This window comes from Epinephelus lanceolatus, chromosome 5 (assembly GCF_041903045.1).
Source record: "Epinephelus lanceolatus isolate andai-2023 chromosome 5, ASM4190304v1, whole genome shotgun sequence".
NCBI classification, from domain to species: domain Eukaryota; kingdom Metazoa; phylum Chordata; class Actinopteri; order Perciformes; family Serranidae; genus Epinephelus; species Epinephelus lanceolatus.
This window is the reverse complement of record NC_135738.1, coordinates 33,921,102-33,948,039: the sequence shown is the minus strand read 5'-3', so window position 1 is coordinate 33,948,039 and position 26,938 is coordinate 33,921,102. Positions and strand designations below refer to the sequence as shown.

General features: G+C 41.5%; 1 protein-coding gene across 1 annotated transcript in view; it reads left to right on the top strand.

Annotated features, from left to right (window-relative positions):
* Positions 1–26,938, top strand: part of cdh13 (cadherin 13, H-cadherin (heart)) — a 476,360-nt gene that overhangs the window by 225,479 nt on the left and 223,943 nt on the right. The gene's annotated exons all lie outside the window — the stretch shown is intronic.

The following is a 26,938-nucleotide window of genomic DNA, read 5'->3' as shown; positions in this document are numbered from 1 at the left end:
CAATGTTCTGTTGTACAGGGAGCCAAGGTTGTATTGAACAGACCCTCCACCTCCCTTATTTCCCTCTCTGCCCTATTTTACAGTATGATGATGATTGATTGATATTGGCAAAGAAATGCTCCACCTTTCCCACAAGGTCATTGTATACCAAAATGATATTGCCAACAGCTTTTGAAAAAATTAAATCAATAAGGTTGACTGGCTTTGTATCTAAATGCAGTGGTCAGAGTTCTGGAGGCTCAGCTTGAAATATATGGATGCAGACACCATGGCAAGTTAAAGTACAAACTAAGCAGAACTTAGGAAATGCATTTAAGAAAAGCACAGTCTAACTTCGGCATAACAACAGCAAGGGGTCAGCTCAAGACAGATGGGACAGCTGGGAATTCTAAATAGGCTATTATGGGAACAACAAGCGAGGCAAACAAACAAACAAACAAACCCCTGACAAAGTAAACATTTGCTGTGGAAGAACAAACAGACCAGATCAGCTTGGCCACATGTTCACAAGGATTTAATGTCAAACATTATTTTCTTATTAAGCTCAATTAGGGTGAAAATGAATGTTAATGAGATGGAAAATGGAGAGGAAGAGAGAGGAGAGGCGTACAGGGCTTATCACTGCAGTTATGACAAACTCGGGTCGGGTCGAGAGTGCCGGGGAAGAACCCTAATTGGCTTAGAACAGAGGAAGGATAGAACGTGAAGTGATAAATAACAGTCTTGTTTACACAGGTAGAAGGATGACCCTCAGTAATGCAGGTCATCACAACAATAAGTGTGGTGAGTCTTTTGTACGTGCTTACCTTGAAGATGCTGAAATTTAAGGTGGACAAAAAGCATACAGACACAAATAGTGCCGTGGGCATTATTTTTAGGTGAAAAGTTGGTACTCTTTCTTGTGATTCCCACACAGAGTAAACTCTTAACTTCGACAATAGCCAGTTATACTAATAAAATCCAAAGAAACTGTGGTTGCAGCCACAGATATTTGAAATAATATGATGTAAATAGGGATCTGTTATGCTAATTTTCAGGTTCATACTTGTATTTTGGGTTTTTACTCTACCTTAATGTTCAAAAAACACATTATTTTCCTCATATTGTCTGTAGCAGAACAACTGTATTCACCCTCTGTGTGAGAAAGTGCTGTGATAGTGTTTCTTTTTAAGCCCAGTCTGATCTGGTTGGTCAGTGTTTCCAGGTCATCTATATCTGCACTCTCACGGTTTATGCACCTTCACTACAGCCAGGGAATGACTGCAAATGAGCATAACTGTACTTTCTAACATGAAAAATAAACAATGAAAGCCTCTAAACAAAGTCTTAACAACGTGAAATGTTCCAGCAGGAATAAGATCCAAAATCAGGGAGAAATGAACAACATCTGCAACCAGGATTACGTGTTTCCCTAACGTTACCATGTTGCTACAAGTAGCAGCGCACTTGCAGCCGGTGTATGACTGTAATGCAGTATAGTGGCACTTTCTACTGTGAATAATCAGCAATAATCACTTCTTTACCAAAATCTACACAGCTGGACATGTTCCAGCAGGAGTTTGATCAGAAATTGGGGTGAACTTAACAACATTGACATCCAATATAACCTTTTTTCCCTGACATTAGCATATAGCTACATGTAGCAGTGTTTTTGCAGCCAGTACATGACTGTAACAGAGTTAGTGGCACTTTCTACAGTGGAAAATCATCAATAAAGACTTCTAAACCAAAATCTTAATCTTAATTTGGGGAGAATTAACAATATCAGCAACGAAGAAGTCATGTTTCCCTGATGTCAATATAGAGCTGCATGTAGCAGTGTAGGTTTTGTAATGTAAACACTTGCAGCATTGAGCTTGGAGCAGATGACCACAGAGCAACATTCATCACAAGCTGACCGTCAGTTGTCTCAAAAGTAGAATACATTATAGGAAACAGAGTATTCGAAATGGTCGGGGTGCTGAGGTTTTTGCTCACAGGGATTAGTTTTACATACGTTTACTACGTTTGAAACTTTTGACACATTTAAATATGAACATCTGACATTGTAACATCACATATATTGCAGAAAATAAGGAAAAGCAAGATTTTAAATGTCTAAAAAATTCATCTTAATCCCAATGTTCGATGTTGGTTAGGTCTTTGATTTACCTTCTTTGGCCCGTTGGCCTGCACCTTGCAGTAGAAAGTGGCATCCCCTCTTGTGATGTCCTTTGACAGCAGATCTAAAAGGCACCATACTTTGCCCCCTATGCTCTACCTGTCAAGCCACAGTACACAGTGACAAAGGAAGGGCTCATGAAAAGCCATATGGATCTATCTCTTCTCTGCAAAGGCCAAGCTGTGAATTGACAGCTGTTTTGAATTTTAGATTTTTATATATCTCAGCTTTCAAAAAAGTGTGCAAAGCTGTCCCCTCAAAACAGTTTTGTTAAGTTGTCAAACTGCAGAGATAAAGCAAACATTTTTACCTATATTTACCTATTTTTGACAGAATAGACATCAGACAGTGGCATCCTTGACAGATCACTTCCATAGAAATGACTCTGGCTTCTGACACTGACTTTCTTTATATTTTTTTGTTTGTTTTGTTTTTATTTTGTAGAAAGCAAGTTAAGGCTAACATTATTAGAATATTCCTAGTTAAATTATGCATGCAAGGTCTTAAATGCAATTTTGCATGCCAATCAAAGCTGAAGTGACTGTTACACAATTTGGAGGCCACTTTTATTATATTAGATTTGCAAGCTGAGAACAGGTTTGACATTGTGGACATAAACAGAAGTCTGCATCATTATTCAGAAACAGAACTGTGAAAACAAATAACATACATCTCAAAAGCAAGTTAAGATCAACAGCTGCTTCCAGCTGTGGCATGCAAAAACATAGTTGATTTGCACATACATACTTTAATCTGTTCAAACATATATGAATGATATTTGCATGAATAATATTTGACCACAGAGACTACATTTCAAACACAGCTTGACATGACCCATGCACATCATGGGGCATGCCAATCAAACTGTCAACATTGAAAAGCTGACTGTTTCCCACTAATAAGCTGCTTGCTGCTGCTTACATGCTGCACAGTGGTGTGAAGTACAAGAGTTAATAGTGTGAATGGGGATAAGGGATCTGTTGACAGCTTGCTGGTCATCTCCTCAGTCACTAATACTCCTGAAATATACTTCCCCACTGCTGGTGTGCTCCATGTCACCCCAGTACATTTTGTCTAAAAATAACAGATAATGTTTTAATCCCCTCTTTACACACAGCGCACATACAGTGCAAAGATGCTAGTTAAAGCATTTCAGGGCAGGTCCTCGCAGATATGTATTAAATTCCTAACAGTGTAAGCATTAAATTGCTTTAGGCTTTTTATTTCTGCAGACATACAGAACAAATGATTCCGACAATTTGCTAATTTGGTGACTTTGCAGGATTTCATCCTTATACCTTGCAGCACGAGGCACAGATCTCACGGATGCCTACACGGATTTGTTGTTTAATCAAATTTTACAGTCACTGCTCCACTTTCTATCTGTCCTTCTGGCTTATACCTGCTCCACTGTGGCGGTTTTCCTCTGCTTAGGTGTCAGAGAAAGAGGATTTTTTGATTAATCCGTCATGTTGCTGAGGTGGAAGAATAGTGACTGTAGGTTAAAGTCCAAACATTTGATCCTTCTGGCAGGTGTATACTACACTGTGTGTTTGGTTGGGTGTGTGTGTCTGTGTGTATACCTGAGTGTGAATGTGTGTGTATACAGTACAGGCCAAAAGTTTGGACACACCTTCTCATTCAATGCGTTTTCTTTATTTTCATGTCTATTTACATTGTAGATTCTCACTGAAGGCATCAAAACTATGAATGAACACATGTGGAGTTATGTACTTAACAAAAAAAGGTGAAATAACTGAAAACATGTTTTATATTCTAGTTTCTTCAAAATAGCCACCCTTTGCTCTGATTACTGCTTTGCACACTCTTGGCATTCTCTCGATGAGCTTCAAGAGGTAGTCACCTGAAATGGTTTCCACTTCACAGGTGTGCCTTATCAGGGTTAATTAGTGGAATTTCTTGCTTTATCAATGGGGTTGGGACCATCAGTTGTGTTGTGCAGAAGTCAGGTTAATACACAGCCGACAGCCCTATTGGACAACTTTTAAAATTCATATTATGGCAAGAACCAATCAGCTAACTAAAGAAAAACGAGTGGCCATCATTACTTTAAGAAATGAAGGTCAGTCAGTCCGGAAAATTGCAAAAACTTTAAATGTGTCCCCAAGTGGAGTCGCAAAAACCATCAAGCGCTACAACGAAACTGGCACACATGAGGACCGACCCAGGAAAGGAAGACCAAGAGTCACCTCTGCTTCTGAGGATAAGTTCATCCGAGTCACCAGCCTCAGAAATCGCAAGTTAACAGCAGCTCAGATCAGAGACCAGATGAATGCCACACAGAGTTCTAGCAGCAGACCCATCTCTAGAACAACTGTTAAGAGGAGACTGCGCCAATCAGGCCTTCATGGTCAAATAGCTGCTAGGAAACCACTGCTAAGGAGAGGCAACAAGCAGAAGAGATTTGTTTGGGCCAAGAAACACAAGGAATGGACATTAGACCAGTGGAAATCTGTGCTTTGGTCTGATGAGTCCAAATTTGAGATCTTTGGTTCCAACCGCCGTGTCTTTGTGAGACGCAGAAAAGGTGAACGGATGGATTCCACATGCCTGGTTCCCACTGTGAAGCATGGAAGAGGAGGTGTGATGGTGTGGGGGTGTTTTGCTGGTGACACTGTTGGGGATTTATTCAAAATTGAAGGCACACTGACCCAGCATGACTACCACAGCATCCTGCAGCGACATGCCATCCCATCCGGTTTGCGTTTAGTTGGACGATCATTTATTTTTCAACAGGACAATGACCCCAAACACACTTCCAGGCTGTGTAAGGGCTATTTGACCAAGAAGGAGAGTGATGGAGTGCTGCGGCAGATGACCTGGCCTCCACAGTCACCGGACCTGAACCCAATCGAGATGGTTTGGGGTGAGCTGGACCGCAGAGTGAAGGCAAAGGGGCCAACAAGCGCTAAACACCTCTGGGAACTCCTTCAAGACTGTTGGAAAACCATTTCAGGTGACTACCTCTTGAAGCTCCTCGAGAGAATGCCAAGAGTGTGCAAAGCAGTAATCAGAGCAAAGGGTGGCTATTTTGAAGAAACTAGAATATAAAACATGTTTTCAGTTATTTCACCTTTTTTTGTTAAGTACATAACTCCACATGTGTTCATTCATAGTTTTGATGCCTTCAGTGAGAATCTACAATGTAAATAGTCATGAAAATAAAGAAAACGCATTGAATGAGAAGGTGTGTCCAAACTTACATTGTACATACATACATTTACATTGTAGATTCTCACTGAAGGCATCAAAACTATGAATGAACACATGTGGAGTTATGTACTTAACAAAAAAAGGTGAAATAACTGAAAACATGTTTTATATTCTAGTTTCTTCAAAATAGCCACCCTTTGCTCTGATTACTGCTTTGCACACTCTTGGCATTCTCTCGAGGAGCTTCAAGAGGTAGTCTTGACCTCTTGACCAGTGTACCGATCCATTCCGCCTCACACAAGCTTCTCTGATATTGGTTTCAGCAACTTTCTGCAAGAGCCACATACAGCTATGAAATCATCTGTGGTTTACATAAAAGCTTGTCCAGAGCTACATTATAGGCAGGGCAGTGGAGATCAAATTATGGTTGTCTATTTACGTCACATGGTCAACATATGTTTTGTTAATGTTTTTTGTGGCGTTTTCTTTTGTGGGGATTCAGCCATTTTCATGCCAAACAAGGGCAAAGCATTACCTCTTTCAGACCAACAACGTTTTTTTGACTGACACTCAAACAACGCAAATGTAATAAACCACTAAAAATAAGGAAAGAAAGAGGAGAAAACAAAAGATGAATACAGCACAAGAGAAAGGCAGTGTGTGACACGATAAGCAACAAAGTGTGAACATGTGCGAAGATGATCTGTGATACTTGCTTGAGGTATTACATGGTCTCAATTGATACCTGACAGGCAATCAGAAATTATGTTTTTGTCACCAGTATAAAGGAAAGGTATACACTCACTGGCCACTTTATTAGGTACACCTTGCTAGTACTGGGTTGGACCCCTTTTACCTTTAGAACTGCCTTTAGTCTTCATGGCATAGCTTCAACAAGGAGCTGGAAACATTCCTCAGAGATTTTGGACCATATTGACATGATAGCATCACACAGTGGCTGCAGATTTGTCAGCTGCACATCCATGATACGAATCTCCCATTCCACCACATCCCAAAGGTACTCTATTGATTGAGATCTGGTGACTGTGGAGGCCATTGGAGTACAGTGAACTCATTGCCATGTTCAAGAAACCAGTTTGCGATGATTTGAGCTTTGTGACATGGTGCATTATCCTGCTGGAAGTAGCCATCAGAAGATGGGTACACTGTGGTCATAAAGGGATGGACACGGTCAGCAACAATACTCAGGTAGGCTGTGGTGTTTAAACCATGCTCAGTTGGTACTAAGGGGCCCAAAGTGTGCCAAGAAAATATCCCCCACACCATTACACCACGACCACCAGCCCGAACAGTTGATACAAGGCAGGATGGATCCATGCTTTCATGTTGTTTATGCCAAACTCTGACCCTACCATCTGAATGTTGCAGCAGAAATCGAGACTCATCAGACCAGGCCACGTTTTTCCAATCCTCTAGTGTCCAATTTTGGTGAGCCTGTGTGAACTGTAGCCTCAGTTTCCTGTTCTTAGCTGTCAGGAGTGCCACCTGTTCGACGTGTTGTTCGTTCAGAGATGGTCTTCTGCATACCTTGGTTGTAACGAGTGGTTATTTGAGTTCCTGTTGATTTTCTATCATCTTAAACCACTGTGACCTCTGGCATCAACAAGGCATTTTTGCCCAGACAACTGCGGCTCACTGGATATTTTCTCTTTTTTGAACCATCTTCTGTAAACCCTAGAGATGGTTGTGCTTGAAAATCAGCAGTTCTGAAACACTCAGACCAGCCCGTCTGGCACCAACAACTATGCCAAGTTCAAAGTCACTTAAATCACCTTTCTTCCACATTCAGATGCTCGATTTGAACTTCAGCAGATCGTCTTGACCACCAAAATGCATTGAGTTGCTGCCACGTGATTGGCTGATTAACTATTTGCGTTAAAGAGCAGGTCAGCAGGTGTACCTAATAAAGAGCTGGTGAGTGTATATTTGAAAGCAACGTTCACATGACTCCTCCACTGACAACACTGACTCCCTAAAGGGCTTACTGCTGGGAGTGTGGTCCACACCGTTTAACTAAATTAACACAGTTTTTCTGTTTGCTGACAAAACAGCCACATGTAATGAATAATTTGGGGACAGTGTGCCTCCAGACAGTTCGACGAAAGAGAAAAGACTGCATTAAGAGGACCAGAGAAGAAAGAACAGTGGACCACAGGGAAGTGAGAAGAGGCGGATGAGATAGGAGAGCAATGGGGGGATAATACGATGAATAAAAGAAGACTAATAAAAGAAAAAAAGCTTTTTTTGATTCTTAAAATGAACAATATATATTGTGTGTTCTGTACTAAAGTGTACACACATACACACCTGCACACTTCAACAGACATACACCACTGTTTCACACAGCAATCTCATGCTTCCCTCATTTACAGTAGGTGTAACGTTATGAGCCTGAGGCCTGAGACAGGTGAAGCCTGTTGTCCAAATCCCACTCCTGTTTTCTGCTTGGCTGGACTGTAATTTCCTGGGCTTTAGAGAGCAGGATACGCTGCCCTGCACACTGGAGAACAGGCCTGATGTGCACTTAGTCCCTGTATGTGGGCAAGAGATAAAGGACACACACATACTCACACCATCACACCACCACCACCACCACCTACTGCCTGAGCAAACAAATCTCTTGCTGCCATAATAGCTCTTACCTTTAAGAAGTAAAAGCACAATACTTTCATGCCAAAGGGTCACACACCATTGCACTCCACTGATAATGCCACTGGTCTATAATTTATTTCACATGCATTATTGTCTGGTTAACTCTGTTTGCAACAAGTACTTCCTATGTCAGAGACAGTTTGCAGTATGTCAACTTTGCATCTTTAATTTGGTTTCTCAAATAACTGCTTTAGTTTTTTTTATAATACATTTTCAAATGTAAGCAAACTTAAAAAAAAAGATTGAATGACAAAGAAACTATCTCTTAAACTCCTTTTACAGTGCAGCACAGAGAGATTTTCCTCAAAGTTGTAACTTTTTTTTCTTGTTTTTAAGCCTTCCTTCAGGTCAGAATCACTCAACTCTGAGAGTTGTGTCACCATCCTGCTGTCCTTCCAGAAAGCCCCTTAAACCCCTGCATACTGCTGTGCCCCTACTCCCAGATAACCTGATTAAACAGTGAGTGCCCTGTTGCTCAGCCTCAGGCATTACCGCTGCTAATTCAGCCTGTCCGCTGCCTGCTGAGGCACATGGCACAACCCCTAATGCACTCTGCTTCGATACCAGGGCAGCTCCACTTTCAGCTGCAGAGACTGGAGACAGACACACTCTCAGTTTTATCCACTAAAATGGCTGACATTGACCACAAAAGACGGGAAATGGACTGAAATGGGTCACTAGATTATTAGAGTCTACCCTATGAGAGGTACAAAAGTAAATACTGTAAGAAGAGACAAAGTCATGGCTGAGAATCATAGGCCATCTAAAAATGAATACACATCCATTATTTACCCACTTTAGTGACAGCTCAAAGTCATTTGCTCAGGTTTGTAGGATCACTAAACACACAGGAAGTTGCATCCAAAGTTTCATTCCAAGCTTTCCTCAAACTGTCAAAATAAACTACCTTTTATATTCCTGTGTACCTCAGCATTCTGCAGTGAGACATTTATGGTTACAATATGCTGTAACTTTTGACACATCGTAGAGCAAACCCATTTCACTGAGAAAAATATAGGCTAATATAAGTTATGAATGTTTGGATCAAGTTCTTTTGGCCCACAACCAGATCCAAATCCTTTCATACTGAGTATCTCCAGATACCAAATTCAATCCAATGCTTGATGCAACTCTTGAAATTTGCATAACATGATCAGCTGAATCATTTTATGGAAGACTTATCTCTCTTTAAAGTTGTTAGAACTTCAAAAACACTTGCAATTGTACAGAGTGGAGTTCCTTCCCTAAATATCTTTGGCCGAGTGCAAGTACTTGGAGACAAGTACTTGGAGAGAGCACTCCCACCCTACAACAGAAAAGTTTAATTTTGGCCTGTTATGAAGATACTCATGGAGTTTGTCATTTTAACTGGCAAAAGCAACAGTCACCACCCTCTAAAGATTAGAAGCTGCTACCTGAATGTTTTGTATACTGCTCTTTGCCAAAAAGAAAGAGGGAGGTGAGATCTAAGATTCAATACCAGATCTTTCAGACTGGATTCAATAACAGAATTTTGTGAATCTGTGTATTTTTTACCCACCCAGATGTCACAACTCAGTCACTTGCACCAGTAAACCTAAACCATTTATTACATTTGCACATTTTAATTTTCCCTCATATATGTGAGCAAAATGCTGTCATAAAGGAGAGCAGCTCTGCAACACTAGCAGGCTGAGATGGACAAAACACAGACGGTTATGACAAGGAAAGGATCAGCATTTTAATCAGATTCATTTCAGATGATACGGTCTAGAATGTCCTAATCTGGGCTTGGGGCATCACTAAATTTGTTGAAACCAATTCTACTTTCAGTCATTATTACACTGATTTAAACCAGACATTTAGTTGTAAAATCATCTTAAAGGTTCTGAATGCTGCTGCCACTGGCTAACTCTTTATGCTGTGCCTATATGACAGTTACCGCTGATAGTGGGATGGCATCATTGCAGAAACGTAATCTCCACCCTCCGATTCGTCCCCGGTTTACACCATGAGCTTGTCAGCACCATTGCTGTTGTTTTGGCCGTTAATGGAGTTAGCACTGTTAGCTGCTAGCTGCCGGCTCAGCCTCCTCCATGTTGACAATCATATCCAGACAACTCACACACTCTGAATTTTGCATACCACCCCTTTGACGTGCACACAAAATAAATCAGTGTTCTTGGCAATCATGTAACGTACATTATGACCTACTGTACAATAGAGTCAACACGTTCTCATCACAAGACATCATATATTGCTGCTTTGTCAGTGGCCTTTCACATCTACATGTTACACTCTAGGCATCCTTTTGCGTCTGCTGTTAATGTTTGTTGTTGATGTCAACAAAGGCACATGGTTGGGTTTAGGCAATAAAAGCATGTGGTTAGGTTTGAAAAAAATATCTTGGTTTGGCATTTGGGAAGCAAACACCAGGCTTCTGGGTGAAAGTCCTCAGTTTGTTGGACCCATCCACCAACCCTTCTCCCCGCCCTATAGGGAATTTCCACCTCCTTATATTATGTCTTTACCAACAGCATTTCAACCTGACATCATCCAGTGGCATGTTGCACTGCTGCAATTGTTGCTATCCAGCCAAAGGGAGAAGTATCATAACAATGCGAATAGTTACATCCGGCCACATTACATACTTATGCCACCTGGCCGCATACCATAACCGCCGCAAAAGATGACTTTTAGTGTCAGGTGTCTGATGCCAGAACACTGAAAAGCAGCAGTATTCAATGACTTCAGAATGAGAGCGGGCTGGTAGAGTGGTATTATAAAGTGTGATGTAAATTAAATGAACACACTGCATGAAACCTAAAGTTGTAATTTATTTTTCTTCATTTGGTGTCACAGAACCTCTTTCCTGTAAAAGCTCAGAAGATGTCATGTCGTATTTTTCAGCATGTGCTTTCAAGCAGATATGACAGTGTTTTTGTTTAAAGAGACAAATGAAATACCCATACAGTAATTGCACATAGCTGTCTTGTTGATGGCACAGTTCAGTCCTGAGTGCACCATATATAGGCCTCCTCAAAGGACAAATATAAAACATTACAAAAGAAGTGGTGGTGACAGTAGCAGACAGGTAAGCCTAGTTTTCCACCGACCCTCCAAACAGTACTTTCAGTGCCAGACAAAAGGAGATTGAATTATACCTTAGGAGAGGAGGGGGGCTATTTTGTACCATGATACACCAGGGAGAGCCTTTGTGACTCTTTCAACGCCTTTCAGAAGCAGGATTATTTTTTATCTTGCCAGACGGCCAGCTGAATGAAAGATCTTTTCTATCATTTTCTATCTTCTCTATACTTTTAACTCCCCCTCTCTTTCTCACCTTCCATCTTTTGTTCAATCTCTCTCCCTCCAAAGACCATCTATTTATATCTTCTTTGACATTCCAAGGGCTTCTTTTCTTTTGATGTAATGAGGAACATTTCAGATCAGTGACTCTGGGATAAGAGACAGAAAAAGAAATCCACACATAACGCAATCCAATATTCCAAAAGCAGTTTTGTTTGCTGAAGAGTACATTACCATTTTTTTTTTTTTTGTTTTTTTTGTTGTTTTTTTTTGGTCAAAAAATGTATCGTTTTGTGAAATCTTTATGTTGGTAACAACTTATAATAAGGATTTTAAAATCATTAACATAGGCTTTATAACTACAAAGATTTAGGGCAGGTTGCTCAAACATGGATTACATGAAAAAGCTATGCTAAGGTTTCATTTTCAATAAAAATTTCCATAAATGCAAGGTTCTGAGTGTAGGATGGGCTCGATTCATGTCTTAGCAATAATCCAGAGTACTTGAAATCTTATTGCAATCATATTAGACTGCAATGATCATTTTTGGTGTCATGGGGCGTACCAAATTGAAACAATTTACCTACTGAGCTGAACATCCTGTACTAAACAATTTGGGACAAATGAATGTACCATTACACCTCTGTCGTAGACTTAGCTGTTGTCAAGGTTTAGTCCATATATTATAAGACATATCAAACACATTTTTGAGTGATAACAGGGTCAAGTCAAGGGCCGCCCCCTGAAAGTTGAAGATTTGAATCATCTGTCGGAGACCCCACAGTCCACTCAGATCCTCCAAGTCAAGCAGTGTTTTTTTTTTTTTTGTTGTTTTGTTTTTGTCATCATGTTGACAGTCAGTATGCTGTGTACTTTTGGGGACATTTCAGTCTCCAAATGTAGCTTTAGAGTGAGCACTCTTTGCTTTCACGCTGTTCTCTGGTACAGGCAGCTGCAAACTCAGACGCAGGGTGAGTCTGAGTGATTCAGAGGCAGCTGCCTGGAGGAAAAGAGGCTCCAAGATGACGTTATCTTCAGCCTTCTGCATAGAAGTGGTATATTCACAGCTAACACTATCTTAATATGATACATTGGGCTTGTTTTTTATATTATGTGAATAAGAAGATGTATAAGTATAACAAAATGTATAAGGAACCTGTGGCTAAATGTTCATATTGAACAGCCAAATCCAATTTGACTGACATGGGTCATATGTCTTTTGGTGTTTTTCCGCGATTGACCCTTCACTAAGTCCCGCCCCTGGACGCAGACTGGCCAATCGTAACATTGTATAGGGCTGGCTCAGACCAGGGTCCAACAACAACTCAGCTGTGCTCCATTGACTCTAATGCAATAATTTAAGATTTTCTTCATTTTCAGGCTGGATTTGCAGATTTGGAGCTAAATGTTGTACCTTGGGCATGTTGTGTATTAATGATACTCACTACCTGGAGAAGTTGGACGGAGATATACGTTTCTTCCCTGTTCCAAAACCAAAATCAAACCAACAAGCTACTGAAGATATAGCCCACTGAATGTATACACATGCTGCTTTTGCTTTTTAATGATCATAACAGTGAAAAAAGACCGACCCTGGTGTACAGGAACCAGTGAAGGGAAGCAGGGGAACTTTGCTGATATTCAACCAGCTCTGTGTCATCGCATTGTGTGCAGATGAACGTTGTTTGACTTCCCCCAGAGATCTCTCCCCATCTGGCGGTGAAGTGCGGGTGCAGGTAGTGGCACAGGGGCAAAGCCAAAAACCATTTATCTGCACACACTGTGATGCCACGCAGCTGGTTCAATACCAGCAAAGTTTCCCTTAATATTCATTGTCTTCTGTCGCGATCAGCAGTGATGTGATGGTTCACTTTCACACTGTGATCTGTAGCCTATAGTTCGGCTTTAGCTTCTAATTATCTTTGTCTTTTTAACCTGCCATGCTGCTGAGTCAGTTTAACATCCTGGATATATCCTTCAAACACAGACTGTAGACCCCTCTGCTTCTCTCTGGAATCACTATTTAATTTTTCCAAAAATATGGTAATATTCTTCAGGGAGTGCAGTTAGATACAGTGTGGGCTCCATGCTCACTGCAACAGCTTGGCGGACCATCACAAAGGAGTGGGGCTTAGGGAAAGGTCAGTCGGATCATTGTGTCATTTATTTTTTGACCAAGCCACATTTTAGCTTGTGACTGTAAATCTGCAGTCCTTCTCTTTTTGATGTCCTCCTAAAACTAATGCAGTCAAATACAACAGCTCTGCAATAACTCCTCCCTTTATGAAGATTATAACGTTCAACTGTTGTTGAAAGTGTTTTATAGAGGTGCTGATTCAACTGCATGACCATTTTAGAGGATGTAATTATGGTGCTGTTGAATAACATTGCATTGCATAGCATTATACGGAAGTGTTTCTGTTATTTACCATCACTGACATAAATGGTACGGACAAAAATAATAGAGTCACTTGTCAGTATAACACAATACAATTCAACAGCACCACAAACTGCAGCCTCCAAAATGTGCCTTAAGGTAAATGGTGGCACCAGCATACTAATATGCTCACACTGACAATGCTAACACGCTGAAGTTGAGTAGGTGCGATGTCCACTGCCTTAGCAAACTAAGTGTAATGCATCAGCATGCTAACATTTGTTAATTAACACTGCACGTAGTACAGCTGAGGCAGATGGACTTTTGCAGCTTTGGTCATAAGCCAAAATGTGGGACAAATGTTGACCTGATGATGGCATTAGATGGAAATTTTGTGTCCTTGCGGTAGCAGTATTTCTCTCCTGGAAAGATGGCCTTTTCATAAAATTGGGTTGTCTATGCAGTAGATGGATGAAAATACTTTTAAAATTGGTGCTGTAGAACCAGAGAAAAGCATATGGGCTGTAGCATTTGCTTTTGCTTAAGGGGTAGAAAATCTCTGAATACCAGAATGCACTGTGCTGCAGCAGACCAATAAACATGCCCACTGGTGGGTGACGTAATGTAGTTTTGACACAGGAAACAATATGTCCACAGGCTGGTATCAAAAAATCTTGTATCACAGTTAAACAGTAAGCCATTGCAGGACAACCATTGCCCCACCCGTCTTAATCTCGGCAAGGTACTGGAAACATCAGTGAGTCCAAACACATCTATGCAGTGTTTCACTTTATTGTGAGCTCTCAGTTTATCAGACCTTCATCAGAGTAGAGAATTAAACCATAAGCTAGTTTTACAGGTTGAACGGACTTTGGTCTTAGTTTGAAAAAGCGAGCAAGAGGCGGTGTCTCTATACTCTTTGCATCCGTAGTGGCAGGCATACAAAAATGTGGATGTTCGATCTCGAGTTCAAGCAACAGCCCCAGAGCTGTTGCTTACCAGGTAGATGAGCGGGGAGATTTGGAAATCTGGGCACTGGTAAGATGAAGGAAGGTGTAACATAGTTGACTGAGATTAGTGAGATTTGTCAGTCTAGACTGATGTGGTGGAAAAACGAACTAATAGAACTGCATTGCCATCCCTAGAGAGATGCAGCTTGCATGGCTAAAAATGTTTCGGCCTAATCTTGTAATCTGGCAGTGTGGGGATTTTTTTGTTTTAACTGCTTTAGCTTTGATGGCACAAAGTTGTGGTTTCACTTTGTAGAAAAATATGCTCTTCAGCAGAAAACTCTCACCCAGTCCCAGTTGGTCTTCCCATGTCTCTTGGAGAGCTGTGGTGAGAGCATGAAACACTCTTGACAGCTGTGCTTCCTTCTTGACAGCCTGCTTCCATGGCTTAATTTCACAGGTATAGACTGATTGAAGTTTTTGAAGGTAGATGCAGCAGATGTGTACAGGACCAGTGGATTAACATTCTCATATCCCAGTGGGTGTTTCTAAGGGAAGCTGATGCCTTGAGGTCTACGCTTTGAGAGGAATAGAGGAAAAAGTGAAATTCTTTAGGGAAAGTGAGGAAAAAACATCTCTCTGTTGTTATCACACTCAGCTATAACTATAGAAGAAGGTGTATAAAAATTAAAAAAAAAAAAGACTAAAGGGCTTTTCTTAACAAGTTTACAGACTGTGGGTGCAACATGATAAAATTAATAGTAATAGTCTCTCTGTGACTTTAACAAAATATATTGTACAAAGAAACTTCCTTGCAACACAATGCCATTTGCGAAAAGCATATACTGTTTTTCATGATGACTGTTTGAGTTCTCACAGTCAGCAGCACTGCCAGCTCCCCCACCATCATTAGGCTGTCAAGATTTACTGTGAAGACACACGTCTTTGATGCCTCTGACCCACCCTCGGGTTCTTCTGTTTCGAGATATTCCAAACTGAGCTGACCAATCAAACTCACTCTGCTGGAGCTGCACAGTAAAGCAGTTCAGCAAGTTTCACAGTGATCAGATTATGCCCCCCCCCCCCTTTGCTGTGTCCAAGGGAGAGCATTGAGGAGAGTTTGAGGGAGAGAAAGCTCTCCCTCCTGGGGACTGTCTGAACTGTGTTAGGGCAGGACCAGGGTTCTGCGGGGTGGAGCGCAGCCTGCTGATAAAGGCTGAGCCACAGGAGTGTTTGGGAGGTTCTGGGAACTATTCACCTTGGAGCTACTGCAGAGCAGTTTCACTGGGATCTTAAGAAAACGGCAGGCAGGCAGAGCCCCTTTGAATTCACCACCCCAGCAAAGGGAGGACTACTTGAATGGCTCAGGAGGAGCTGAATGCTGAGTGAATGTGAAATGAGGCGATGGCAGTGGAAGGCAACGGAGACGCTTCCATATGCATGACTCTGCCCCTTTTCACCACTTCCCTTTTCACTCTTCCTATTCTTGTCTGTGTTTAAGGCTGTGATAAAGCCTCCCCGGCTCATACCTTTCCCTCTACTTCTGCCACAATAAGCCAAGCGCCCAATTGACTGGGGCTTCGGCTCACACCTCTGCCGATATCCCTCCCCTGTAATCAACCTAGCTTCTCATCTTGGCACAAAGGCCTTTCAGACTCAAAGATCAAGGGTATCCTTGGAGACAGAGGAGAGGGGAAGACACGGACATAATGTTTGGTTCTCTTATAAATTTATGTTGAAATAAGCCAAACAATTTCAGAATGTAGTTACTCTTATTCCCCCTTGAACATCTCAGTTACAGTTCACATCCTTGACTATGTTTGCGTGTATCCGCATGCATGTGTGTCTCTGGCAAATTTAGAAGAGTGCTTTTATGTATCACTGATTCCTCTTGTCCATGTGTTGAATGAAGATAGCTCTGAATCCTTTTCATGCTGAAAAGGATCACAGTCCTCTTATACTGAGGTTGTGTCAGTTTTTTTGAAAGAAGACACAATGTGTGTGAGGTCTGGTACTATACAAGTAAATTGTTCTTGTCAATTAGAAGCCTTACATGGGTGAGTAAACCCTTTTGTAGCAACACTGATAGAAGATATTCACAGTGTAGCATCCTTTTGGAATAAATTAACCATGGTGAATCTGTGATAAATAAATATGTGAGCAACGCTTGAATAACGGACAAGAGCAGCCTTTATTTAGAAAGAAACTGCGACCTGTGTCAAGGTCTTAGTGTGATAATGATCTCAGCTCTTAGAGAAAATAGCCCCGCTTGACCTTCTCTGACACATTCTCAGGGCAAAAAGGAAAGTGAGAGGAAAGTGTTCACCGAGACCTGTAATGTTAACAGACAAGATGGCTTGCAGTCACAGATTTACACTCTGAAGGTGGGGCCAGGTCAGCCAATAAACACAGAGGTAATGGGTGCAGGTTTCATCATCTCCGCTGCGACTGACTGCCGCCGATCTGACACGAGCAAGGCCCCATCTTCTCCAATTCTCCCTGCCTTTGATAAGTAATTTCCCTCCAAATGAAATTACCGCCCCTTCGTGCACACACTTCTGCTAATTTTCAACTTGAGAAAATATTTCGATCTGATCCGTGATAGAGACAAAATAGTCTCCTCATTTTGCTAACAGACAAGCGATGAGCCGTGTGAGGAATGCAGTGCTTCGGGTCTGACTTAAAACTTCCCAAGCCAATCTACAAAAGCGCGCACACACACCATGTCATCACGTTTGGGTGCTTTTAGTAATGTAATGGGTCATTTTCTTTGCATATTGATGCAACAAGCATCAGTAAGTTAGAATTAATTGAATTTATAGCATAGTGTACATCCAATCATGTAAGAAGTGTATATTCTATAGATTCTTAGAAGCTGTCAGTACCGCAGAGGTAAATGTGACTGATTATGGTGATGTACAGTACAGGCCAAAAGTTTGGACACACCTTCTCATTCAATGCGTTTTCTTTATTTTCATGACTATTTACATTGTAGATTCTCACTGAAGGCATCAAAACTATGAATGAACACGTGGAGTTATGTACTTAACAAAAAAAGGTGAAATAACTGAAAACATGTTTTATATTCTAGCTTCTTCAAAATAGCCACCCTTTGCTCTGATTACTGCTTTGCACACTCTTGGCATTCTCTCGATGAGCTTCAAGAGGTAGTCACCTGAAATGGTTTTCCAACAGTCTTGAAGGAGTTCCCAGAGGTGTTTAGCACTTGTTGGCCCCTTTGCCTTCACTCTGCGGTCCAGCTCACCCCAAACCATCTCGATTGGGTTCAGGTCCGGTGACTGTGGAGGCCAGGTCATCTGCCGCAGCACTCCATCACTCTCCTTCTTGGTCAAATAGCCCTTACACAGCCTGGAGGTGTGTTTGGGGTCATTGTCCTGTTGAAAAATAAATGATGGTCCAACTAAACGCAAACCGGATGGGATGGCATGTTGCTGCAGGATGCTGTGGTAGCCATGCTGGTTCAGTGTGCCTTCAATTTTGAATAAATCCCCAACAGTGTCACCAGCAAAACACCCCCACACCATCACACCTCCTCCTCCATGCTTCACAGTGGGAACCAGGCATGTGGAATCCATCCGTTCACCTTTTCTGCGTCTCACAAAGACACGGCGGTTGGAACCAAAGATCTCAAATTTGGACTCATCAGACCAAAGCACAGATTTCCACTGGTCTAATGTCCATTCCTTGTGTTTCTTGGCCCAAACAAATCTCTTCTGCTTGTTGCCTCTCCTTAGCAGTGGTTTCCTAGCAGCTATTTGACCATGAAGGCCTGATTGGCGCAGTCTCCTCTTAACAGTTGTTCTAGAGATGGGTCTGCTGCTAGAACTCTGTGTGGCATTCATCTGGTCTCTGATCTGAGCTGCTGTTAACTTGCGATTTCTGAGGCTGGTGACTCGGATGAACTTATCCTCAGAAGCAGAGGTGACTCTTGGTCTTCCTTTCCTGGGTCGGTCCTCATGTGTGCCAGTTTCGTTGTAGCGCTTGATGGTTTTTGCGACTCCACTTGGGGACACATTTAAAGTTTTTGCAATTTTCCGGACTGACTGACCTTCATTTCTTAAAGTAATGATGGCCACTCGTTTTTCTTTAGTTAGCTGATTGGTTCTTGCCATAATATGAATTTTAACAGTTGTCCAATAGGGCTGTCGGCTGTGTATTAACCTGACTTCTGCACAACACAACTGATGGTCCCAACCCCATTGATAAAGCAAGAAATTCCACTAATTAACCCTGATAAGGCACACCTGTGAAGTGGAAACCATTTCAGGTGACTACCTCTTGAAGCTCATGGAGAGAATGCCAGGAGTGTGCAAAGCAGTAATCAGAGCAAAGGGTGGCTATTTTGAAGAAACTAGAATATAAAACATGTTTTCAGTTATTTCACCTTTTTTTGTTAAGTACATAACTCCACATGTGTTCATTCATAGTTTTGATGCCTTCAATGAGAATCTACAATGTAAATAGTCATGAAAATAAAGAAAACGCATTGAATGAGAAGGTGTGTCCAAACTTTTGGCCTGTACTGTATATGTGCAGTATAACTTATATGCTGGAAGCTAATTGGGTCTCAGAAGACCATATTCCACATACTCCCACCTGCTAATAGACAGTGTCCATATATATATAGATATATACTGAAAAAAAAGTGTTTTCTTTCTCCACTTTTATATTTGTCACGCACAAACAGAATCATATGCACATATTCTGTGCAGTTTTCCATTATGGAAACATCTCCAAGAGGAGAGGGTGGGTGCATAGGTGGGGATTTGCACAAGAACCCAGCCAACAAGGACTAGTCAGCATTCTTCTTATACAAGTGCAAAAAGAGCTATTGGAGGAGAAGCGGCACGTATAGTAGAAGCAGTGCAAGGATGAGTGTAGAGTGAGAAATGGCGCGCAGCTTTTACCAAATTCTGTTTGATGAATATTCCCATTGTTGCAAGGACAGCTGTTTAATCAGACTCACTATTTCACATGAAGCCTGCAGGGTGAGGAAAATGTTCTTTGTAAAAGATTATGGTTTTGAGACAAGGTATAAAAATGATTATAGCCATTTATCACCATTTGCATATACTTCAGGCAAAATTTCAGTTTTGCTTCTCTGTGTTTTTGGCTCAGTTACATCAAAACACTGAACTACTGTAAGTAGAATCATTTTTTTTAAACATATGGTTAGTCAGTGACAAGTAATGCATGAAGGAAGCAGAAAAAGAAGAAGAGGGAGTTTTGTCCCAGTCCCACATCACATACAGTATGCTCTCTATATTTATAGTATACAATTTTTGCAGTTCCTAATTAAATAATGTTTACACTTTCTTATTTGTTTGTAACAGGACATATTTATACGCACAGACAGACGTCAATCAAACTTTAACACTAGTGCCACCAGTGTTGTGAAGTGGGTGGAGCTATTTTGGGCACCTTTGGTTCTGTTGGTAAATGTCACACTCATTTCCTACAAAGACAAAGTTGGTGAATTACAGTCGAAACGCCTTCATCACTTGGCTGGGCACAAAACTCTCCTGGCTGAATCATTAGTGCAAAAGATAGGCAACTGTGTTTGACAGTGTCTGGTTCTTTGGTTAAGAGTCAAAGGTACAGAAGCTTGGGTAGAGAAAGTAATTAGGACTCCCCAGGGTGCATGTATGAAAGAAACACCCAACCAGAAAGCACACAATACTGTTACATGGAGCAAAATGATGGGTAGCAGTTAAAATAAGATAATTAGAAAACCAGTGTTACAATCTGCACCTTCTGTCACTCACCAGCTTTAGTAGGTACATCTATTCAACTGCCCATTAACAGGAATAGCTAATCAGCCAATCACTTGGCAGCAACTCAGTACATTTAGGCATGTAGACATGGTCAAGACGACCTGCTGAAGTTCAAGACAAGCATTGGAATGGGGATCATTCTTTTTGCAACCAGTGGAGTCGCCTCCTGCTGGCCATTAGAAAGACTGCAGGTTTAAGGCACTTTGGCATTGGCTTCGCTTTTCAGATCTGGAGGCTACATCCACTTCTTTTATATAATCTATGGTCATTTGCTATTTAGAGCCATCCAACATACCAAACCGATGGTAGAAAAACAAAAAACAAATATGATTTCTCAGAACAAATAACTTGGTGATAATGTTTGATCTACAATATTCAAAAGAGTCCTGTTTTTCTGTATTGAAACATATGAAATACGAATTTACAGCAGAGAGAAAAATACCAGAGCCAACATCTCTTCTATTTTGCAACTCCATTAAACTTAACAAAGAGCCTTTTCTCACTTTAATGTTATTTTTATATTATTTTTTTTGTTCCTGAAAACTTTCTCAAGCTGTCTAATCACTGTGTGCAATTTATTTATTTATTTTTTTCTGGTTGCAAATTGCTTTTACCTTCACATAGCTTCCATCAGCACTCCACTACACAGTTTACTCTGCATACCAATATCTATGTAAGTTATTACACTGTCACATGAACATGTACTATATATGCAGTGTGGATTCAGGAAGCAGCTTCTGTATTTGCATGTCATGTATAGCTCAAAGAAAGTCATGCAAATCCAGAGCTGTTCATGGCTGCCTGTGTTTGAAAGATCACACCATTGTCTTTGCCATGAGATGATATGTGTTTGATTATGTATTCCCTCCGTCTGCCAAACAGGTTATTGCTGTGTTGTTGGTGTGATCCCCATTCAAATGATGCGATGCAAGGCACCTCACAGCTAATGTTCTCATTACAGCTCAGACGTGCTGAGAAGAAAAAGCTAGAGTGCGTGTATTTATTAATGCGTGTGTGTTTGCGTTTGTGTGGGTGAGTGAAGTCATGCGTACATATGCTTTTTGGCACAGGACAGTAATTCTTTTGCCATGCAGATCCCTGTATGCTTGTTTCATCCTCATAGTATACCTCTTAGCGTGTGTGAGCCTGTGTGAGAGCTGATCAGTGGATAGGATGGAAATACACGTTGGGTTGAGAACACCATTCGTTGGGAGTCAGCAGTTCTGCAGGATGGAGACCGAGGGGGAAATGGTCCCTCTCATGAATAGCCTCCCATGGTATATTCTCAAGGCAGAGAGAAAGAAAGAGGAGGATGAGATGATATATGAAACCATTAGGCTCCTAACACCTAAAACACTTAGTTCAGCTGCATGTGTGCCATTACTGCCATTACGCTATATGCTCCAGGCTCCATGGTAACGGACAGAGAGGAGGACAAAGGAGGAGAAGGACAGAGGAGCAAGATAGAGGGAGAGGAGTGGGATGACCTGTGTGATAGAGAGGTTGCGTGATGTCATGCATTACTGATAGGAAGAGGAAAGGCTGGTAATGTGATGCTACAGATAAAGGAGGGACCTCTCTTGTTCCCTCTCTCTTCCCCTGATGAATCTCTCCAGCCCTGCTCCAGCGCTAATAAAGGAAGTGAAGTGATCTCTTTAGCCACAGATTAGGATAGGAATGGGGGTAATGTCATTACATGTGGTGTCTTATAGGATACAGATCGCTGACTTCATAGGGTGCATAGTCTCATCTGCAGACAGGATTTCTAGTAGCATACATGCTTAGATTATATCAAAAGTGGTGACAATCTTGTGACAATAAGCACTGGCGACATACAAGCTATTATGCATCCAGTCAGTCAGCATTCTGAAGTGCAGTTTCATATGCATATTGTTAGTATATTCATTTTCTCAGCCTATAGCCTCCATTAATTCATTGCATCCAAATGTGCTAGATATAGCGCCTCAAAATCAATACGTAGACATTCATTTGTATAATTGCAGTAAACAAAAGAGATCACTGCTGAGAAAAGCTTGCTTAATAAACAAGATAAAGCCCACCACTATGGTTTCATTTTTTACTGTAATCACTCTAAGCCATTCCAATTAATTTGGCAGTGGTACTTTTAATAAGGCTACATGTAGCACCTTAATGGAAAAGCTTTCCTGTTTTTATACCTCTGTGCTAGCAGTAGCAGTGGCTGTAGGCATTATGTTTTCAGGTTGTTTGTCAGTCTGTCCGTCTGTCGATCCATCCATCTGTCTGTCCCATATCTCAAGAACGCCTCGATGGAATATTCACCTGGACTCAGCAATGACTTGATTAGATTCTGGTGGTCAAAGATTAAGGTCACTATGACCTTAAGTCCTTGCCATTTTCATGGAAACTATATCTCAATCACTCAAATTTGGCACAAACGTTCACTTGGACTCAAGGATGAACTGGTTAGATTTTGGTGGTCAAAGGTTAAGGTCACTGTGACCTTGCATCCTTGCCATTCTCGTGAAAACAATGTCTCAATCCCTCAAATTTGGCACAAACGTTCACTTGGACTCAATGATGAACTGGTTAGATTTTGGTGGTCAAAGGTAAAAGGTCACTGTGACCTTACAGAACATGTGTTTGGCCTTTACTCAAGCATTCACATCCTAATTCTGACAACAGGACAAAATGATGAAGTAATGACATTTTATATCCAAACGTCAAAGGTCAACTTCACTAGAACATCATAATGTTCTGCAAAAACACCTCTATGGCCATTATTTAATGCCATGTATCAGTAACAGAGGGGTAGACACTTGGTCAGATTAGGGTTTTCATGAGAACAGATACTTTGGTACCAAGTCGATGCCAACACGCAAAAAATATGTCGGTACCTGTCTTTTTTTTCAGTACCGTAAGTACCGGATGCAACTTTGCCCTCAGCGGGCCGTGTCGATTCCTGTCAGAACTGACGTATATGCGCGTCAGTCTGTGCCGAGGATGAGCGCTGAAGAGGAACGCCTGTTCTCCATCGTCTTTCTACAAGTGCTAGAGCTTAGATCAGGCCCAAAAAATCCAGCCCAACCCCACCCAAGCCCGTGCATGTTCTGTCCGAGCCCGTCCCGTCCCGTCCCGTCCCGTCCCGTCCCGTCCCTTTAACTAACTATGAGCCCGAGCCTGGCTTAAACCCAACGTTTTTTAAGGATACGAACATGGACATTGAAGGCTGACTCTCCTCTTTCTTTCCATGGCAAGCCTTCGTCAGGTGCCTCTTACGTGTTGAGGTCCCCGTCTTTTTGCTGTCATATACCAGCATCGCGCTGCACTTGATACACTCAAGGAAGCCGACACACATGTTGTCACGGTCGATCACTTACATGTGCGCAGCCAGTGGCGCCGTCACCGTGGTATGGAATGAGTATTGAGAATCCTGGAAATTCACTGGTATCGACTACTGGAATTCTGGTACCGTGACAAGCCTAGGTCAGATACTAATTTTGTGACAGTAATCTTATGTGTCCACCTTGAAACTGTTCTGATTGTGTAGATCTTCTGTGCTGCCGGGTTGAAAACGTGTAAAGCATCCACGTTTTAGAAATTGTAGCTTCTTTGCAGCAACATCCATGTTTGAGGTATTGTCAACTGTCATTGTTACATTGTTACACATTGTTGAGTCAGGACAGACATGGGTGTAAACTGTAACTGCAACTTGATAGTTGGCTGAGGCATACAATTGCAAGGCGATAATTCCAGTCTTGCAAGTGAAATAGTGTGTTAAGTCAATTTAGAATTTATACCCATATTTATGAATACAGGTAGCAAATATGTCTCGAAGGCTTCCAGTTTTAGTCAGGAAAGTGCTGTTCTCCGCATGAAGTCAAGTTTTCATTGTTATGCATCGTGAACACTGTGTTTTGACATCTGACCAGCTACTAGCCGCAAGCAAGAGGAGTTTGTCAGCAAGAAAAAGGAGTGTAGAAGAGATGTGTGTGTTGAACCTGAGACCCTTTCTTTGTCTCCAGCACAAAACAGGAGTTACCATTATTATACATAACAGCTGAACAACAATACAGCTGGTTAGAGTCAGGTGATACAGAGAGCATCTTTTAACCCTATATACTTCAACTACATGGTGATCTTAAGTATCTATTTAGTAGGCTGGGCTTTAGTAGTATCTGTTTAGTATTTAAATGGGCTGATTAAAAAGGACAGGGTTGTCCCACTCTTCATTAAAAGCTGCTCATTTGCCAAATTGATATTGAGCATATTTTAACTGTACTGTTGAGCTGGCATCGTCCCCTAGGTGAACCGTTGGGGATCACTAGTAAAACTGCAGAGTAGGGAGAAGCTGAATGCATAAATATGTGATGTGGGCCGATGGATGATCCCTTGGTGGAGGAGCAGACGAGGTGAAAGAGGTAAAGAGGAGGAGAGGAAGAGATGAGTCATCTTAAAGGAATACTTTACCAACAAAATGATCATTTGTTTGTCAGTTACCCACCACGTTATGTTAATTTGTGAAGAAGACTTTGTTTTTCTTTCATGCTTCTACGGTGAACGAAGATCCAAACAAAAACAAGAGAAAATTCTTGATGAATGAGATTAACAGGCAGCAGTGTTTCACAACAGCAAAACTATATCAAAACATGTGTTTGCAAACTCTCACAGAATCATGCAGTATAATCCAAGTCTCATTTATCCAGTCACATTCTCAGTTTTTCCCCAACACATGCATTTGCACTAAAACCTGAGTATTTAAAACACTTCCAGATACGAGTGGTGCCTGGGCAAACGTGTGTGTTTGAACTCTGCTCATTGAGCGGAGTTCAAACGCATACATGGAAGTGCTTTGAAAAGTTTTAGTGAAAATTTGTGTGTTTGGGAAGCACTTAGCATTTGACTGGATATATGAGAGTTGGATTATACTGCACAAGTTGTGTGAGAGCTTGTAAACACATGTTTTGATATAGTTTTGTTGTTGTTAAATGCGGCCTCCTATGACTTCATCAAGACTTCTCAGTTTTTGGATTCTTCATTCACCATGAGATCATGTGTTTCAAGTGAACGAAACAAAGATTTCTCCATGAATTAAATGCAACACTGGGTAAGTAGTTGATACACAAATTATCATTTTGCGGATGAAGTATTCCTTTAATGGGCAATGGTTTTATATCTTGTAGTGCCTGTAAAGGAATTTGGAGAGTCATATGTATGTAAGGGCGCAATTTAATCAAGTTTAGGTGAAGTAAAAAAACAAATGTAGTGAAAAATTCTCCCCAAATAATTACAAGCACATTCCTTTTTGCTGCTTGGATGTTTGAGGTTGAGTGATTGCATGGTCAGTATAAACCTACTAAAATTGGTATTTATTATTATTATTTTTCTATCGTTTTTTTCCCCGTTAAAGGGGTTTTTTTTTGGGGAGTTTTTCCTTATCTGCTGTGAGGGTCTTAAGGACAGAGGGATGTCGTATGCTGTAAAGCCCTGTGAGGCAAATTGTGATTTGTGATATTGGGCTTTATAAATAAAATTGATTGATTGATTGAACGCCAAGTGTTAAAGGGACATTGTGTAACATTTTCAGTTGTTTATTGGGAAAAATTGATGTCTGCATTCATAAATATGTCATCACTGGTGTACTATTACCTCCACCAATAATCTGACTTATTCTCGTAAAAGGAGAATTTCGGATTTGTTTGTACATTGTGTGGGTAAGTCGTCTGTGGGGTTCCATTACGTTTCGCCATCTTGAGAATACACCCGCCAGCAAGGGACATACAGCACCGCCTTCTGCGTTTTCGTTGAGAGCCAGGCCAGTACTGCGTGACTGAGGAGCCGAAGGAGAGGAGCAAGAGGCGCTTCGCTACTACCCTGGCAAATTTGAAACAAAGTCCCACTCTTTGAGCATAATGCAGGATCATGCATATGCAGCATCATGGGAGACGGAATCCTTGTCGCCAAGAAAGCGCAAAAGGGAATAGAAAAGGCAGCGTGACCGGCGAATTAAAAAAACGAAGGCCCACATCAGGGTAGCCTTTCCCAGGTAGGGAGAGCTGCTGAGGGAGAATTCTAATGCAATCACAGGCCAGCGCCGCTGTTGGCTGTTAGCCGCTGTTAGCGGCCAGTCGCTAACAGCCTCCTCCCTCTCCTCGCATCACTGCGCCGCTGTTAGCCGCTGTTAGCTGCTGTTAGCGCTGGCCTGTGATTGTATTACCTTTCTCCTTCAGCAGCTCTCTCCACCTGGGAAAGGCAATGCTGACCCTTGTTTTTTTTTAATTCGCTGGTCACACTGCCTTTTTGATTCCCTTTTGCACTTTCTTGGCGACGAGGATTCCGTCTCCCGTGATGCTGCATAATACATGATCCTGCATTATGCTCAAAGAGTGGGACTTTGTTATGCGGCAGTAGTGCCGCTGGCCACTAACAGCTGTTAGCGGCGCAGTAATGCGAGGAGAGGGATGAGGTGTGTGAGGTTGAGCCACTTGTCAGTTGTCAAAGGACAAGACGTGATTGGTTTGTTTCAATTTACATCCGCCCC